This window comes from Lithobates pipiens, unplaced genomic scaffold (genome assembly GCF_037356315.1).
Source record: "Lithobates pipiens isolate NorthernLeopardFrog02 unplaced genomic scaffold, aLitPip1_a1.2 Scaffold_18, whole genome shotgun sequence".
Taxonomy (NCBI): Eukaryota; Metazoa; Chordata; class Amphibia; order Anura; family Ranidae; genus Lithobates; species Lithobates pipiens.
In genome coordinates this window covers 197,990,137-198,006,958 of record NW_027507758.1, presented here as the reverse complement: position 1 = coordinate 198,006,958, position 16,822 = coordinate 197,990,137, and the positions used below count along the sequence as shown (strand labels likewise).

Sequence of the window (16,822 nt, the reverse complement as noted above, 5' to 3'; positions counted from 1 at the left end):
GAAGTGTTTCACAGCTCAGATATATAATATATATATATATTTTAGAAAAGAAGGGGCGGGTTGACATGGGCTACTCCAAATAGATTACCATGTAACACCAGTGGTCACTGAGGACTGTTTTGGTACCCAGAAATTAGGCAAGGCAAGTTAAAAAGAATTACATAAATTTTATTCAGAAAAATTCATTTGTTAAAAGAATTTGTTTAAAAACCACCATTATACAAGTGTATACCATCATAGCACAAACAATGTAACAATGAAGTAATACCCTGCCCCCCATTAAAGGGAACCAGGGATACAAAAGCTTATGCCCAAGTTGGTGGTGTCCTCTACTAGTTTGGCGACAGTCGCTTCTTCAGGAGGTCTCTTGGCGCATCTAAGATTGAGTAAATATAGTCTCATGATTATAGTTATACAAGATTAACTTATTACAATAACACATACTGTAGTCTTAATTGCAAACATGGAGTAATTTTACAGTCGTGACAAAAAAAAGTAGTAATAGCACGGCTTACCCCCAAAGTCCCCAGAGAAAGCCTGCAAATAGGCACGGGTGGCGCCCTCACAAGGGTTTGCCACCCCCGGGGCAGACACAGGAGGCACGCTAAACAGAGTAGGCTGTAGATAATAGATTAGAAAGGAATGTATGTAAATATGGCTAGCATAGCATATTCCCCAGCATATGTGGCAAACATAAAGCTAAAATCATAACATCAGTTAGGGTAGGCAAATAAATGGAGAGGTTACCAGTGGGGGAAACAGGGAAGGGGAAATTAAGAGAAAAGAATCAGAGGGAGGGTGGGGAAGGGAAGGAAGAGGGGGGGGGGTAGAGGGGAAAAGGGGAAAGGCAAAAGGAAGAGGGGAGGACAAATGTGGAGATGGAAAAGGGGGAAGAAAGAGGGGTGAAGAAAGATAGAGGTGTGGTGGGGGGGAATTAGGAACAGGGGCGAGATTGGGGGTGGGGGGGGATGATTAAAGGAAAACAACATGGAGAAAGAAAAGGAAATTTGGAACGAAGGGAGGGATGGGAATGGAATACAGGGAGGGAAAAGGAAATAAGTGAAAGCCAAAAGACAAGAGGATCACCAAATGGGGATGAGGGTTGAAGGTGTGGTGGGAAACTGAAACAATCCTAAGTCATTGTAGTGGAACAATAATTAAGTGGTAAAGAGAGTGAAAGAGATACATACGGAGGTACCTACCCTAACCGTTATTCACTGCTGATATAAACATGTAACCCGGGGACTGAGGTACCACAACGCACCACAATGTATAATTATTTAATATTCTGATAGTCAGGTAAAAGGTCAATAGTGAGACGAAGTCACTGGTGAGGTCAAGCCTATAAAATATAATGGCATAAAAATTGGGGTTAATCATAGTGTCGTCGCCCCCCCCTCAGCCATCGGTGAAAACACAGGTGGCTTCATAATAAGAGAGCCTCAATACAATGCCCACACTGTTAACAAGAGTTACCTGAATGTGCTGTGGTCATCACGTAGTCCCCGGGTTGTATGCTGGCTCTGGAATTGGGCAGTCTAATAGACGCTTTTCTAAGGACTCCAACCCGGCGATCGTTATCACACGTCGGCAGCGCCGAGCGATGGCGTCACCAGGTCTGCCGCTCCTAGTGCACATGCGTCAAAAAATTACTGCGCACACCAGCTCTTGGTTCCCATGGAAAACTCATGGGCCAAGAGCACAGACTGATCCTCCCCTCAAGGGGGAGGGAAGTCCGTTCTGCTGGAGAGGTGCATGTCAGCCCATAGGAGAATTACTCCTTATGCCCTAAGGCCACATAAGGGGCGCTTCAGTGGTCGGCCGCGCTTATAGGTATAGGCAAATGCACTTCTTGAAAACAAGTTTTTTAAAAACATTTGTATATTGATCAAAGCAATAATTACATAGAGTTGGCAAAATATTAAAGACAAATCTCACCTTAACATTAATGATTGATAATCTACAGGAGCTCAATTTTTTTTTTTTATATAAAATAAAACATACAAAGTAAGGAAAACACAACAATTTTAATTGGATACATCGGTCGCTCTGATCAGCTCGCAACATTAGGGAAGTCTAGCTCAGGGGGAATTATTTAGTTTTTATTGTTATGGTTAATCTTATTTTTGACAGGTGATGTTACTTCAAAGAAAGAAAGAAATGAAGAGACCCCTATAATTATCTCTGGAAAAAAGGGAGGGAGGGGGGAAAGATGAAAAGAAAAAAAAGGGGGGGAAGGGAGAGGGGGAAAAGGAGAGGGGGGTGGAGAAAGAAAAGGGAAAATAACGCTAAGGTAATTGGCTATTTAAGAAAATGTTTGTAAGTTTGTGTTTCATTGAGTCCAGGTGGGATACGAGCATCTAATCGCGCTATCCAGAGAGTTTCACGTCTGATTATATCCCGATCCCAGTCCCCACTTCGTGGACTCTCTGGAACAACTTCTGAAATGAAGAATTTTACAAACTCTGGTTGATAGTGATGGTGAATGCCGATATGGTGGCCCACCGAGGTAAGTTTCCCACCAGAAGAATAATCGAGGTGGTCACCCATCCACTGATGTAGTTCTCTGATGGTCTTGCCTACATAAAAAGCTTTGCAGGCACAGACCATCAGATAAACTACACCTTTAGTGCCACAATTGGCATGATGGGATGGGGAGAAAATTTCTCCATTAGGGACGGTAAAAGTAGTACCTTCTAAAATCCAGGGGCACTTGGGACAGTTCCTGCAGCGGAAAGTGCTGCGAGGGCCCTCCCGCTCATGTGCAATGGTCTTATAGTGACTACTAGTTAGTTTATCTCCTAAAATTGTGGCTTTCCTGAAGACCAATTCTGGGGTTGGTCTCGCGTATTTCCCCAGAATATGATGGTCTGTTAGGAGATGCCAATGAGTGGAGAGTACATTCCTGAGTATGCTATGGTGGATAGAATATTTAGTAACAATCTTTACCGTGGTGGGATGGTCTGGCCGGGGAGGGCCATAAAGCAGCGACTCTCGCGTCCGGGTGCGTGCTCTGTTAAATGCTTTTGAGGTTGGAGCGTGTATAGCCCTGACTTAACAGACGCTCGCGTAGAGCCGCCGCTTGAGTAAGAAAATCTTGATCTTAGGTACAGTTGCGTCTAAGTCTAAGGTATTGGGCATAGTTAATGCTACACACCAGTGGGCGGGGTGTGAGCTTGACGCGTGCAACAAAGTATTGCCAGCGGTAGATTTATGGTAGAGGTTGGTTACCAACCCACCTTGGCTGTCCTTACTAATGCTAAGGTCTAGGAAGGGAATGCAATTTAAGTCATACAAGTATGTAAATGGCAGGTTGAATTGGTTTACATTAAGAAGTTTGATAAACTCTACAAGGGTTTGATTCCTCTCTATACGGGCTGTATGTTTTGTTTTCTGTGATCTTTTTAACTCCCTGGGGGAGCCTGCTACTATAGGGACAGAGGTGACTTCTCTTGGACCCTATAGTCTGTTGGTGGTTGAGGTTCTGGTTGCACTGAGGGTCTCTGTTCTACTGTCTGGTGGTGGCTTTTGTGTGACTAGCACCAGTAGCAGTGAGACATCATTCTTTTAGTTTTAGGAAACTATCTTGGTAAAGGTGAAACGATCGAACCCGCCAGGCCAGAAGTGCCCCTCATGCAAGAATCTCCTTAGGGAGTCATGGCAAAAGGCCTTGTGCAGATATTGTATTAAAGACCTGGTTGAGGAGGAATCCTCTCAGCAGTACAAGGATCTATTTTCTTCAGTCCATGAGCTCGCAGGCTCTTTGAAAACTGTAAAGTCACTGCTGGTTCAGAGCCCAGCAGGTCAAAGCGATAGCCAGCAACCACCAAGTGCCAGAGCATCTACCTCAAACATGTGGAGGTTATGGATTCAGAGGATGAGGGGGCATGCACTCTTCCTTCCCTCAGGGATTCAGAGGATAAGGTAGAAGAGGAAGATGACAGCCGTAGCTCTAGGTACAAGCTGTCCATAGAGGAGATGGACAACCATTTGAAAGCAATTTATACAACTTTGGATATTCGAGAAGAGAAAGTCCAAGTGTCGGTTCATAAGATGTACCAGGGTCTGGATGACACCAAGTATAGGGTGTTTCCAGTTCATAATTAATGTCAGGAGGGAGTGGAAGGCTCCGGAAAGGGGCCCCTTGCTTTCTAAAACTCTCAAAAAAAGTTTCCCCTTTGATGACAAGGAGTCAGAGGTCTGGAACAAAAAGCCACGGGTAGATGCTGCTTTTTCGCAGGTATCACGGCGAACAGACCTGGCCTTTGAGGACATGGGGGTACTCAAGGAAGCAATGGATAAGAGAGCCGATTCCTTCTTGGAAAAAGCATGGGAGTTTGCGTCGACCAGCCCTCAGACCAGCTATGGTGTCCACAGTGGTGACAAGAAATCTGGAGTGCTGGGTAGAGAAACTGAAGTCACGTTGAAGCAGGAACATCTCAAAAGGATCTGTTGGAATCCTTTCCGTTGATCCTGAAAGCAGTGAAATACATGGCCAACACATCAGCTTAATCAATTAAGATGGCAGCCAGGTCATCAGCCCTAGTGAATTCCGCTAGACGAGCCGTTTGGCTAAAAAAAATTGGTCTGGCGACACAGCCTCAAACATTAGATTGTGCGGCTTACCTTTCTCAGGGCATCTTATCGTCGATCCAGACTTGGAAACAATCCTGGATAGAACAGCGGACAAGAAGGCCTTTCCTGCCAAAAAGAAGCAGGCAGTGAAGAGGAATTTGCATGCTGTTCAACAGCCCCGAAAGAGTAAACGGCCAAAGCCATTGGGTCCCTCCAAAAGGTTAAGGGTAGAGGAGGAGTTCTTTTCAGATCTCCCTCTGACCAGCCACCCAAAAACAGGTGACAGTACGGTTCCAGTAGGGGGAAGGTTGTCTGCCTTCCTCCTGCAGTTGAGCAAGACATCCTCAAGGCAGTTTGTGAGGGATATTGTTGCCTGAGGTTACGGTCTAGAATTCTCGGAGCCCCCTCCAAATAGGTTTTATGTTACGGCCCTTCCAAGGGACTGAGACAAAGCTTCAGAAATTATGAACCTATTACAGGATCTGATCCAGCAGGAGGTAGTGGTCCAGGTCCCATAACATTAGGAGGGTCAGCGCTTTTATTCCCACATTTTTTTGGTAAAAAAAAGCCTTCAGGGAAGTATCGGTTGATTCTCATTTTAAACATTTTAAAAGGGTCAGTCCTTGCAGACATTTCCGCATGGATACAATAGGAGATGAGGTCACGGTATCCTATATAAAACCATAAAGATAGGAATCCAACATAGCGTAATATTGTCAAAAAAGTGTTTAAACTTATTAAAGCATATAAAGGAATACTCACGTTTTGAAGGAATCAAAACAGCACATAGATAAAAGAATGCAAAGGAGTTCTTCTAACGCGCTTCGACTACGGAGTCGTCATCTGGGGTGTGGACCCACCTTCCCAGCATCGCTCATAAAAGAATGATGACCCCTGTGTCACTCAAACTGCCAAAACACTAACGCCCATCTTCACTTCCGGTTGTACACCGGAAGTGTATACCTAGTCTAAGTCATATGTCAAAAAGGTTAAATATCCCTTCTTGGTAATTATTTATAAATATTATATGCCTATTCCAATCTGTCGATTAGCCCTTATAGACAAATAGACCAACCAAGTGTGAATAAACCTGCATTGTACTCCACTATAAGCTTCCGATCGCCAACCTTCACTTTCAGCTCGATAGCAACCAATGACCTATCTATATTCAAGCCTCACTTTGGAGATGAGGCATAGTTATGCTCGCTTCCGGTTTGATGTCTAAGTTCCAAGCCTTGATCTGAAAAGGAGGCAGGAACGGCGCACTTTCGCTATGTAAATAGAAAAAGCGGCCGGTGTACTTAATTAGCCTTATAAGCAAACAAGACTGGAAAATTGCGGTGAATGGATACAATGTCTGGTCAACCAATCTTTACCCCCTTACAATAAAGTACAAGAGAGTTTATGTAAATAAAATGAGAATGCGAGAATGAAAACAAATATATATATATATATATTATAAATAAATTGAAAAAAGAAAGTAAAAATAGAAATAAAGATAAGAATGAAAAAAATGAATGAAAATCGAATGAAATAAAGAGTATAGCTAGTTAAAAACAGGTGAACATGATGATGTGAATAGAGGTGACAAAAATGAATAGGAGATTCCACTGAGTGCCCAGACTCGCATCCAAAATCAATTTGTCTCTAAAGAAATTATCAGGGATATATAATAAATATATCCCAACCTAAAAAAGGAGAAGGGAAATATTACACTTGGATTCCATCGATGTATAAATATCCAATGTCAAGCTAGGGGATGTGTTAGCTGTAAATGACAAGAGTTCATGATGTACAAACAATTGGCAGTCTTATTAAAAAAATACAATACATATAACTTGCAATTTTAACAATATTGCAATATGAACAAAAATAAAAAAGGGGTGCATCTCATTTAATTATACATACACCTCATACATAAAAAATCTCAATTCTCCCTCCCTTTTAAATGACCCGGCAATTCTGCAACAAATATGCTCCCGAATCCAACTATACTTCAATGAAAATCTATCCCTTGACATATCGCCTCTTACGCTTTGGGCGGCCCACAAGTGTCATCCGTGGGACACTTATCTCCCTAGCAACTGCCTCGAAAAAGAAAAGCCAGGAACAGATTAATACCCTTATTGCACTAATCCACAAACTCGATAGGACACACAAACAGGCCACCTCCCTATCGACACTCCAGGATCTCATCCAAGCACGCTCCACACTTTTAGATGAGCTAGGGAAACGCACCAGAAGACTATACATCCTGGGCCAAAATATATTTTATGAGCATGAGAGCAAAAGTGGGAGACTCCTTGCCCGCACGATTCAGGCAGCCAAATCCCAGACGACAATCCACCAGATACATGACAGCAAAGGAAACATACTCTCCAGAAACACTGACCTTGCCAAACAATTTGAAATTTTCTATTCTAAACTCTACAATCTGGCGCGAGACAAGACAGGGACACCTAATATAGGTGACGGTAATGACAAAATCAAAGACTTCCTATCCCAATACTGCCCTAAACCACTCACACCTCAACAAACGCAAGCCCTAGAGTACCCTCTCTCTTCAGAGGAACTTCTAATGGCAATTAAACAAATGAAAGTGGGTAGAAGCCCAGGACCGGATGGTCTTCCTCTTATGTACTACAAAACCTTTACAGACGAACCGACGCCTCCCTTAATACGGAGATTTAACGCTCTATCAAACCCCAAAACCCATCCAGGTTGTATGCTGGAAGCACACAACAGTTAAACCCCAAATCCGGCAAGGACCCAACGCAAGTGTCCAACTATAGGCCCATATCTCTACTTAATGTAGCCATTAAACTTTACGCAAAGATGCTCGCCAATAGATTGCTTCCCCTCATTCCCGGCCTCATTTTATCTGACCAAGTGGGCTTCATCCCCGGTAGGGAGGCCAGAGATAACACTATCCGCACATTGAATCTACATCACTGGTTTACCTCAACCTGTCCCATGGGTTCTTCCTATCCCTCGATGCGGAGAAGGCGTTCGACAGGGTGGCCTGGGACTATATGCAGGCAGTACTGAAAGGAGTGCGACTCCTGCCACGTATGTGCGCTCATATTGACGCCTTGTATTCAAACCCCTCAGCTAAAGTAAAAGTCAATGGCCTCCTGTCGGACACCTTCTCCATCAGCAACGGGACGCGGCAGGGTTGCCCCCTGTCGCCCTTAATCTTCGTTCTGACACTTGAACCCCTGCTTAACAGATTAAGGGCCAACCCTGATATAAAAGGATGTGTTGTGGGTGAAAAAGAGTTTAAGGTAGCAGCATTTGCGGACGATATCTTGTCACTACAATCCTTACGCGCTTCCCTACCTAATCTTCTCAGTGATTTGAAACAGTTTGGGGATTTATCAAACTTAAAGATTAATTACTCTAAGCTATTCACTGTCAGGACTCCTTCCCATTTAGATGGCAGAAGGATAGCATCTCTTATCTGGGTATCCAAATTACAAGGAAAATGTCAGTTATACAAACAAAACTTTCTACCCGCGCTCTCCAAAATTCAAACAGAACTAACAGACTGGGCCAACCTAAATGTTTCCTGGTTAGGCAGGGCGGCTTTATTAAAGATGATTGTCCTCCCCCGGCTCTTATACCTGATGCAAACAATCCCGATTCACCTCCCTCCCTCCTTTTTGCAACGTATAAAAAGTCCTGCACCACATTTATTTGGAAGAACTCGGCCCCTCATATTAAATACTCCCGCCTAAATCGGGCTAAAACAAATTGGTCTCCCTGACCTTCCCAAATACCATCTAGCATGCCACCTAACCAGGGTGGTGGACTGGCAGATCCACAAGACCAGAAAGGCTTGGATTCCTTTGGAGAACCATTTCACAAATGGAGTGCTGCACTCCCTTCCCTGGATTACCCCGAGCCATTGGAACCAGACCGTTAAAACACATCCATTTATCTCCCCCTCCCTAGTGGCCTTTAACCAAGCTTTACTCCTCTACAAAGTGTCCTCGCGACCAGGACCTCTAACCCCCTTACGCAAATACCCAGATTTTCGCCCGGGAGAATGCACTTCATTAAGAAGAGAGTGGCCACATGCGGAGGTGTTAGCATACCACTTCTTCCACAAAAGTAGACCACGTTCATACGAAAACCTAGCAGCACTTTCCCCGACCCAAAGCTTCCCCTTCTGGTCGTATAGACAATTGAGACATTTCCTCACCTTGGAAAAGCCATTTACCACGTGGTGTAGACAACTTCTTCCATTTGAACGCCTATGTACAAGCGACACCCCTCTGAGACACTTAATATCGAGCATATATGTACTACTTCAGGATGAGCCTTACTAATCAACCTTACTAATGAACAGTAGGAGGACATACTTACGCCCATAAAGGTTCGATGAATGTAGCAGTTCAAGAAAATGGATATAAGATCGCAACTAAATGGTACAGGACCCCTTCTAGACTACATAAATTCTCCCCCACAATTCCCAACACATGCTGGAGATGCCAGACAGCAATAGGTTCGATGATTCATATATGGTGGGAATGTCCCTTAATACAACCCTTCTGGCAGGAAGTCCATTCCATTATCGCACAGGTCACCACTTAGACCTTAAACTATAAGCCCGCACAATATCTCCTCCACCTTATGACTCTACCTAAACGGACCTACCTCAAATCATTAGCCATGCATATGGTTAACGCAGCCAGGCTGTGTATTCCCACACACTGGCAATCTACTGATGTTCCCTCCATTCAGGAATGGCTGACAAGAGCTGCTAGGATAGAGGAGATGGAAGAGCTGATATATACCACACAAGAACGGCTACAGAAATTATCGACTATTTGGGCGTGCTGGAAACATTTTCAAACCACGGACAAATAGAAGACATTCTTTCCCCCACTAGGTAGGAATACTTGACTTATTAAAACAAGGAGGGCGCAATGTCATCGGGGGGGGGGGACACCCACCTCCTCTCCTTTTCTCTCCCTTATACCCATATTCTCTATATCCTTTCTACCCCCTCTCATCTACCCAATCAAATGTTGAATCCTCCCGTAGAACATTTACCCAACCGTTAATCTTGTAGAGCTGCAACAAGGCAGCCGTTTGCTCTCCCAGTCGGTCACGGGTGTCAGGAATAACACCACCCTAAGAACCCTAGTTGGACCGGATGATATTGGTCCCATGGGTTAGGCACTCAGGCCCAGCACTACCTGTCACGACTTGAGTACGCCTCTTCTAAAGATATGATCATATTAGTTATACGTTTGTTGACAAGATATGCCTCTGTATAGCACTGTTCTACTAGCCACGACCAACGCAGCAGTGATATAGTGCTTTCTTTACTGCGATTTGAAAAGGTCGTGGCAGCACTTTTTGCTCATGATGTTTTTCTGTCTCGCGTGTTTGTATGCTTTGAATCTTTCAATAAAATCTTTTATGGAAAAAAAAAAATCTCAATTCTAACTTATAAGTCTATTTAGCAGTACTGGATGTATTACCACTCATAACTTAAAGGGCTACTTTCTTATCCCCTCTAATTTTTTATAACCTATAGAAAAATAGAAAAGAATAAAAGTATAAAAAGAAAAGTCATTCGGTCCCCACTCAACTAGGATCTATTAATAAAAAAACGAATATCCCATTCCACATTAATACCTTCTGGAAAATAGCTTTGCAGTTCGTAGATCCAAAAGGTTTTGAGCCTAGACACGCCTCTAATGGAGGCCACTCCTCTCCATGGCGCAGTGTACTTCTCTATGATAAGAAACCGAGTCCCACTGGGATCACGCTCATAACACTGATGGTAACGACGTGGGACTGTGTGTTTAGTACTACCTTGTTTTATCAAATTAATATGTTCGGAGACCCTTGTAGTAAAATATCTTGTGGTGTGGCCCACATATTGCTTGCCACAAGGGCAAGTCAACATGTAGACCACATTTGTTGTGGCGCAGGTAAATTGTTTGATATAAGTACAGCCTGTAATGGTAGATTTTGGAAACTTTTGTAGTCCTGCGTCCACAGGTGTTGTATTGACATACAAGGCACCTATTACATGGAAAATACCTGTCCAGTTATGAAAAAAAGATGGCTTAATAGGAGGGTTGATAATAGAGGGAGCTCTTTTACTTTTAAGTGTGGGCAAACCTCGATATACAACCTTGGGTCTTTCCGGAATGATGGAACCCAGAATCCTATCTTTTCTTAAGATGTCCCAATGTTTCACAAAAATATCCTTTATCTGTTTGTGTTGAGAATCTCGTAAGAAAGGACCATTTAAAGCAATTGTCTTCCTCATTTTGAGGCTTCTCAAATAATAACTGCGAATGATCAGTGTTTATGACTTCCACCAGAGATTTGTCTACATCGCCCTGGTTGTACCCTTTTTCCAAGAATCTCAACCTAAGGACATCAGCCTGTGCCTTAAAGGACTCCACCCCTGTGCAATTACGGCGAAGCCGTAGAAATTGGCTCTTTGGGATGGAATTCAGCCATGTCCTATGATGGCAACTGTCAACAGGTATGAAACCGTTTCTGTCCGTAAGTTTAAAATAAGTACTAAATGTGAGCAAGTGTTCAGCTTTTTCCACTACGAGATCAAGGAAATTAATCTTCAATGTGCTCAATTGGAATGATAGTGAGATTCCTTGAGCATTGGTATTAAGGGTTGAAAAGATTTCTTCAAGTGAGTCTGGGGTACCAGACCATAGGAGGAGGACATTGTCTATGTATCTAATCCACAGCTTCAACTGGAGGTAATCTAAAGCATAGACAGTGTCCACCTCCCATTTAGCCATAAACAAGTTGGCCAGGCTAGGGGAAAATTTTGCCCCCATCGCCACTCCCTTTATTGGTAAATAGAAGCGGCTATCAAACCAGAAATAGTTTTGTTGTGTGGAAAACTCCAATAGCTCCAGAATATATCTAATTTGAGTTGGAATTAAAGTAGGCTCCCTCCTCAAAGTATTCCACAGCTTCCATCCCTCTGGAGTGAGGGATGCAAGTGTACAAGGACGTGACATCTGCTGTAACCAAGAGGAGGTCACCCTCGATCTTAAACTCAGAAAGCCGGTTAATCGCGTCCCTTTTTTCTTACAAGCAGTTGGAGAAAGAAGTCAATGTACTTCCCAATTCTGGGAATTCTCCTATCGGTTAACAACAAATTCTTGCCAAATTGATGCTGTGGTGTGAGTTGAATTTGCAGATTTATACCTGCTGGGTTGAATTCCAGCTATAAGCCTACATGACTTGGGGGCATATACCTAGCTAAGTCTAAGTCTTCCGGTAAGCCTCCCCCAGTTTCACGGTGGTGGTGGTATATTCATGAAAAATACACCTTGGAAGTTTTTCTTGAAGTTTATCTTGCAATTTGGCACTGGATGGCATACTTTGTGGGACTCATCTAGTATTTGCACTTTCTGATAAGGAGGTTGCGAATGATTATATGTAATTTTCTTCACCTATATTTCTCGCATATATTTATTTTTTGTTTAAATGTTTGATTTTACATTTTTGGTGTTCATGCAGTAGTATGTGATATCTATTTAGATGGTTTCAGATATATGTATGTTGACACATTTTCTCTGACACTTTGATATAGCGCTACACACAAAAAAAAAATATATCTTTGTTTTCACGCTTTTGTCTAGAAGCTGTGTTGGTGGCTTAATAAAAGTCCTTGTCACAGCGCAGTATACACCGATTAATATTTTTGCATGGATACAATACACTCAATAGCTATTGACCCCAGACTGCTTCATGGCATCCCTAGACCTAAGGGATGCCTATCTACATGTTCCAATTGCCCAGGCCTCTGAGCGGTTTCTCCAGTTGGCAGTCAACCTGGGGACATCAATCTGGCACCTTTAGTTCAGGGCCCTACCTTTCGTGCTCTCATCTTCCCCCAGAATTTTTACAAAAATAATGGTGGAAGCTCTGGAGACGTTGAAGTTGAGGGGAATATCTGTAATCCCGTATCTAGACGACCTGTTGTTCTTTGCGATATCTGCAGACAAATCTGCAGATATCGCAGAGTCACCTCAGGGACTTAGGGTGGCTCCTCAACTAGAGGTCGACCGATATGGGTTTTTCTCTGGTCGATGCCGATATTTAGAAATCATGGCGGCCGATATATGATGCCGATTTTTTTTTTGGGCCGATATGTTAGGCCGATTTTTATTTTATTTTTTTTATCCCCCTTCATCTCATAAAACCTAACAGACACCTTTACCACTGGGGCGTTTTTTTAGGCGCTTTTGGGCTAAAAATAGCGCCTGTAAAGTGCCTGCAAAACGACTCCCCTGCAGTCTGTGTGAAAGACAGAGTGCTTTCACACTGAGGCGATGCGCTGGCAGAATGTTAAAAAAAAAAAAAAAAAAAAAAAAGTCCTGCAAGCAGCACGTTTGGAGTGGTGTATACTGCTTCTCCACCACTCCTGCCCATTGATATTAATGGGCACCACTGCCCAAGCACATGCAATGCGATTTGGCAGCGGTGCTTCACAGGCGCATTTAACCTCTTCTTCAGCCGCTAGCTAGTATTATATGCGCCCCACTAGCAGCCGAATAGCACCGCTAAAATGATGGTAAAGCACTGCTAAAACTAGCAACATTTTACCATCAACGTCTGCCCGCTCCAATGTGCAAGCAGCCTATAAAATAAAAACAAGTACTCCAAACTTTTGGATGAAAAAAAAAATGGACTAACTTTACTGTTTTCGTTTTTTTTTTTTTTAATCATTTAGTGTATTTCCCCCCCCCCCCCCCCCCTCCAAAAAAAATGCATTTGAAAGACCTCTGCGCAAATGCTGTGTGACATAAAATGTTGCAACAACCGCTATTTTATTCCCTAGGATCTCTTCTATAAAAATATATATACTTTTTGGGTGGTCTAAGTGATTTTCTGGCAGAAAATACAGGACTTTTACTTGTAAGCAACAAGTGTCAGAAAAGATTGTCTTTAAATGGTTAAACTGAGAACTCTACACACTGAGATGAGTTCATTCATTCAAGTGTAAACATTGTATCTTTTTGTTCTTTTCTTGGCAAGCTGCCCAGAGAGGAGGAAAGTCGTTTCTATTACGACTCAGGCAACTTACACTGACTTCTATTACAGAAGTCATTTCCAAGTCCCACTGTTCTAAATCGGCCTTTTTATCAGCTCAATCGGCCGATGCAGATTAATTTAAAAAACGGCAAATATTGGCCGATATATCGGTCGACCTCTATACTCAACTTGGAAAAATCAAGTCTGGAGCCAAGTCAAGAATTATTTTATTTTTTTTCCTGGGTTATGTAATCAATTCAATTCTCCAGAAAGTCTTCTTACCGCAGGCAAAGCGGGAGAAGATCTATGCGGCGGTAAAGCAAATTCAAACAAATTACTTTTCAGTCCAATCAGCCATGTCGGTGTTAGGGCTTCTTACGGCCTCGATCCTGGCAGTGAAATGGGCCAGTTTTCATTCCAGACCGCTTGTTGAGCATCTTACAGGCTTGGTCACATCAGGTTTCACTGGAGAAGTAGTTCAGGCTGACAAAGGTGAAACGAGCACTGTCGTGGTGGAGGGATTCGGCCAACCTTTCAAAAGGACTGGCCTGGGTCTTTCCACTAGACAAACATTTAACAACGAACGCAAGTTCCTGGGGTTGTGGGGCCCACCTGTATGGTCTAACAGAGCAAGGGACCTGGTCCAAGACAGAAGCCCCAAGGTCGTCAAATTGGCCAGAACTAAGAGCCATCTTCTTAGGTCTCCTGGCTTTTCACCAAGCAGTGAAGGGGCATCATGTGCAGGTCCCTCCGGACATTATGACGGCCGTGGCATATGTCCTCAAGCAGGGAGGAACCAGGAGCAGGGGTCTTATGGTTCTAGCCAATCAACTTTTCTCTTGGGCAGAACAGAATGTGGCCTCTCTTTCGGCAATTCACCTGATGGGGTCACAAATTTGTTAGCAGATCTACTCAGCAGGAGGAGGCTGGTAGATGCAGAGTGGAGCCTGAATCGGGAAATCTTTCTGATCTCCGAAGCGTGGGGCATCCTCAGGTAGACTTGTTTGCCAGTCAACAAAACTCAAAGGTCCACAAATTTTCTCTTCGCCGAGAGCACCACGCTATAGGCATAGATGCTCTAGCACATCCATGGCATTAGCAACTGTGCTATGCCTTTCCCCCCTTCCCTCTAAAAACTATCTTTTTAGTAGCCATTACGTCAGCAAGAAGAATTGGCGAACTTAAGGCTTTGGCAGTCACGGAACCTTTTCTTAAAGTCCTTCCAGACCATTTGGTTCTTCAGACAGACCCAGTTTCTTCAAACTTTCACTGCTCACAGCAAATAGTGTTGCCCACGTTCTCGGTTCCTGCCAACGCAGCTGAAGAAGCTTTACACACATTGGACGTAAGACGGTGCCTCCTTCAATTCCTATCTGTCACTAAGGAATTCAGAAAAACAAATATCCTCTTTGTAATCTTCTCAGGACCTTGTAAAGGTGAGAGCCTTTAAAAACACTCTGAGTAGGTGGCTTAGATGGGCAATTACAGAGGCTTACAGAGCTAAAGGAGAGATACCGCCCTCAGGGATTGCTGCACGTTCCACAAAGGCAACGGAAGTTTCCTGGGCCAAAAGGGCTGGTGCTATGCCTGGTAAAATCTGCAAGGTGGCCACTTGGTCCAATTATTCTACTTTTCTCCGACACTACAGATTGGACTTACTGTCAACTGTGGATCAAGCCTTCGGTAGAAAGGTGCTGCAGGCAGTAGTCCCACCCTAGGGTAAATTTCTTGGCTATCCTCTTCAGGGTTGTCCTGAAAGATGATGTGAGAAAAACTTAGACTTGCCGGTGACAGTATTTCTAAGAGTGTTTCAGGACAACCGCTAGCTCCCTCCCTTTGTGGCTTAGAAGTGGTATACGTTTCATGGTTGTTTGTGGTGTTCTGTGCTTTTTTTTCCAGTATGTCGGAGGCCACAATAACTGAAGCCATGGTGGAAGAGGAGGGATTTAAAGGTTGGCAAGTGTTTCCTGAAGAAAGGGAGCGTAGGGTTGTCCTGAAATGCTCTTAGAAATACCGTCACAGGTCTAAGTTTTTTTTTTTTTTTTTTTCCCTCTTCCCCCTTCACTGTGAATGGTACCCAACACCAGTTAGATTGTCTAAATGTATAAGGATTCCTCCTCGGACTAATGGTGTAATTACGGTCAACCTGGAAACCTATTGCACATCCTATGGCCTGTAAATCAGTAACCAGTTTGTGGCAATCTGTTTTTAACCATTTCCTGACCAGGCCATTTTTTGTGATGGGGCACTGTGTCTCTTGACAATTGCACGGCCGTGCAACACTGTACCCAAATACATTTTTTTGTCCTTTTTCCCCACAAATCGAGCCATCTTACGGTGTTTTTATATATATATATATATATATATATATATATAATCACTTTTTGCTATAATGCATATCCAAAAAAAAATGTAAAAAAAAGTTTCTTCATCAATTTAGGCCAATATGTATTCTGCTACATATTTTTGGTAAAAAAAATCATCGATTACAGGGGTCATCGCTTGTCTGTCTCTGAGATTAGCTCTACTAGGACTCTTCATAGACAATTTCCCTAAATGTTTTCGAACACTGGTTCTACACATATTAATATCGGCCCGGCTGACCATAATGAGCTGATGGAAAAAAGATACATCGCTTACACTCTAATAAATTATTTGTATGGTGCATCTACAGTGCTCCTCTGAATACTTCCTTACTACTGCACAAGTTAACAGGGATCAATTTATCCTCTTTTGGGAGGTGTGGCTAAACGCACATAAATGACCTACTGTTTCCGGAGTCCGGAGGTTCATATTCTGTATTGGATGGGATATTGTGCTTCTATTTGACTAGCGACGACTAGTTGATGGTTGTCATCATTAATGTCTGTTAACTTCTATAGTTTACTTCTGTTTATTCCTGGTCCTTGCATTATAAGCTACGATATCATAAACGGGACTGGCTAACTTGAATTCTAAACACATATTATTGGTCCTAGCCACTGTGATGCTGCTTTTATTACTGCAACAATTCTCTGTTAATGCAAGGTATTGCCAAATATCAATGGCACTGATTTTTGTTAAGTCAGTCATTTTGTGCTAGTCCTTCTGTGTTAAAACTCAATACAAATCTTAGTTTAAAAAAAAAAAAAAAAAAGAGCCAGTTCTGTCCAGCTCAGTAGATTGCTTTAAAAAAGGCCTGGAATTTTTACTAAATGTACATATTATA

General features: G+C 43.0%; 1 protein-coding gene across 3 annotated transcripts in view; it reads left to right on the top strand.

Moving 5' to 3' along the window:
- MTR (5-methyltetrahydrofolate-homocysteine methyltransferase) overlaps positions 1–16,822 on the top strand; it is a 1,186,028-nt gene that overhangs the window by 810,256 nt on the left and 358,950 nt on the right. The window lies entirely within an intron of this gene.